We start from the raw sequence: 3284 nt of genomic DNA, 5'->3' as shown, positions 1-3284 counted from the left end.
CCCCCCCCCCCTTCCCCCCTTGGGCCGGCCCCGGGGCCATGGGCGCTGGGCCATGGGCCCGGGAAAGTTAGAAGTCCATGTTCCAGTAATTCTTGTTGTTTTTATTTTATCCAAGTACCCTAGTGAATAGGGGAAAAATAAACACGATGAAAATGGCACCCGCACGGCCGGGGCCATGGGCGCTGGGCCATGGGCCCGGGAAAGTTAGAAGTCCATGTTCCAGTAATTGTCTTGTTGTTTATTTTATCCAAGTACCCTAGTGAATAGGGGAAAAATAAACACGATGAAAAAAAATTCAAACAGTTGAGTCGTCTTTAGTGCCAGCCCTTGTGGTTGAATAAAAAGGATGGTCCAATTTCTATTGAGCTGAGAAATCTTTGAAGTGGGAGTTATTATCTGAGAAATTCCTGCTCGTCGTCCTAACAACGCTGATGAAACGTAAAAGGTTCTTTGTCAGCGATTTGTTCTCCTCTCTGTCAAACTCACCCTGCCCGTTAGCTTTAAACCGTTTCTAAAGAGATAAAATCAAACTTTTAAAGATAACTTTAGGGGCCCAGAGGGTGCAGAAAATACCAAACTATCGAATCCTGTGTATAGACATACATCTGGATGTACGTGGCTGTGGCTGTGTGAAACTCTGTCCGTGTACAGATCTCCATAGATGTCTGTATGACCTTACTGTTCGAAAGTTGAAATGATGTCCATTTTTTTGCATTTCATCCTCTGAACTTTTCCGTCTAATAAATTATTCCTACACATATGCTGCACAGAATGCGATTCTTGGGAGAAGGCAGAGATGTGGGGTTTCATTAACACCAGTATGTGACCAACAAACGTTTTCTTTCCAGTAGAGTGAAAGCAAGAGCGTAGACATAAGAGTAAAGGCTTTGATCATTTTAACAGTCCGAATACCTATTAAGCATGTATATACTGCAATGTATCGAAGTTGTTAACGCATTCAAAGCGATGGCTTCCATATGCTCTCATGTTTTATCGTCCGTAAGTGTAAAGATAGTCAAACTGCATCTCTTTTGTATCTTCATTTTATAAACACCACGGTGTATGCTGAAATGATTCCCCGATCAAGGTTTATTTAGTAGTTTCTCATTGGAGATGATGAAATGCTCTGTTCGTAACACGAATTCCTTGAAGTTGTAACTCATCGGTGTACTTCTGTTTTAGTTGCTACAGAATGATCTGAGCCCAATCCTGCCATTCTAAGCAACCCCATTAATTTAATGGGGCTTTTCCTGAGTAAAGACCGAGTCAAACTGCAGTGGAGTGGGTATTATTATTATTATCATCATCATCATTATTATTGTTATTATTATTATTGTTGTTGTTATTAATGTTATTATTATTAATCCTGGATCTTGCCATATTTATGGGAAGATCTACCACATTCCTTGTGAACTGTACAGAGAAGAAGCCTCTGAAAATGTAGCTCGCAAAAGACATTTGCAACGTTGATATGCTGTATCTCTTTCCAGACTTCTTATATTCCATATTTTCCTTCATCACATGTTTGGTAATGAGGGAATCTTCTGTTGCGTGTTTGAACAGACTATTTATTTTTAATATTTGGATTTTTTTACAATAAATGTTTATAAACGTTTCAATTCTACGGTTATTTTTACAAATGTGTACTTTTAAAATATGTGTTTGTACTGATGATACCGAGCCATTCCTGAAACACTGTGTACTCAACCCTCTCTTTCTGTTGGTTTTTATATTGGTTGAAAAAAATTTCCCCAAACCGGTGTACTATTAATGTGGTGTACAATCAAGTACTAATGCGTGGTTTTTGTTGGTCTCTTTTAATGTTAATCGTTTTAGGTTGGCATTTGCATTAAAAGAACAAAACAAAACACTTCTTTGGCTTCATTTCTGGGATAACATTTTTCAGACCGGAGACTTCAAATGAATTAGTTCTTTAAATAGTGACGGAGGTGCGGAGTGCGAAAACAGAGCCCGGTGGCAACCAAGGGGAGCCCTGTCCCTTTGTTGTCCCCCCCCCGGTTACCTCTGCGGTGGCACCCCGACTCCTGCGCACGCAGTTTGCTGTTCTGGGGTCACTAATACTCTGGATATTGGCGAGAATTTCCAGCCGGGGCCGCCCCCGAAAGGCTGCCGCTCCCCTCCGCCCCCGAGGGGTTATTGTTTTGGCAGGGCGGGTGAGGGACAAAACTGTTGGATTGAAGAATTTGCCCCCCCAAATGAGTCCCCGTCCCAGTGGCACTTTTTATAAGGTTCCTGGGAGGATTTAGAGCATTTTATTTCTTTTTAAGGGAGGAAATTCATCCGTCAGCTAAAGTAGTCTGAAGGTAAGCCTTCTCCGCCGTGAATATTCCCCTAACCGATTTGAATACGTTGCAGGGTTTCGCAGCTCCCCAACACGCTCAGAGTTTTCTTCGCAGGACTTTTTAAACCTCAGCTTTGCAATTTAGAGGGATGCGGCAGCCTTGGGCACATAGTGGTCCTAACCCCGGCGGGCGCCGTGCGCATGCGCGCTGCCTTGACTCCTTTTAAAAAAGGAAAACTCGAAAGAAGTTGCCTAACACAGAGAGATGACAAAAAGTTGGCTTTGGCTGGTAGGAATATTGTCAATCAAGAATACGTTTGGCTACAGAAAGAGAGAGAGAGAAAGAAAGGAAATATTGAAAGAAAGGAAAGAATTCAAGAAAAAGAACCGAAGGAAAACATTTTTGCTGCTCTGTAAAAGACAAAAAACCGGCCCATAAAGGAAAGGAGGGCTAACAGTACATGCTAATTGAAGAATACAATTCTATGGTCTATAATGATTGAGCGAAGACATGTACTTATTACACTTGACTGTCAACAAGGGAAGGAATGTCCCCTCAGACAACATGGTGAGAGACGTGTGGGCATTATTAGTGGTCCTTTTATAGACATTGCCTTTTCTTTCTCAATGCTGACAAACCATTTTGGAGGGAACCATCCCCTGTTGCTTCCTATCATCGATCCCCATGCAAGCCCCTGCATTGTGCGAGCGCATTAATTAAAGACCATTCATTTAACAAAAGAACATTGTATGTTCAGGAAAGGAAGATTAGAAATATGAATCGGTAACCGAGGCCCGTTTCCGCCGCCTTATCGGGAGAAGCGGAGGGGCAGGAGGTGCAGCGTGCGGTTAAACACACCGCACCTCCCCAGCCCGAGCGGGGGCTCAGCCACCATTTGGGCTCTTTGGGACAAAACCCCTGCAATGGATCACAATTGGGGAAATTAAAAAAAAAAAAAGAAAAAAAGAGACAGAAAAAGGT

The sequence above is a fragment of the Aptenodytes forsteri genome, unplaced genomic scaffold (assembly GCF_000699145.1).
Source record: "Aptenodytes forsteri isolate BGI_AS27 unplaced genomic scaffold, ASM69914v1 Scaffold404, whole genome shotgun sequence".
NCBI lineage: Eukaryota > Metazoa > Chordata > Aves > Sphenisciformes > Spheniscidae > Aptenodytes > Aptenodytes forsteri.
The sequence above is the reverse complement of the archived record's forward strand: the minus strand, read 5'-3'. Positions refer to the sequence as shown.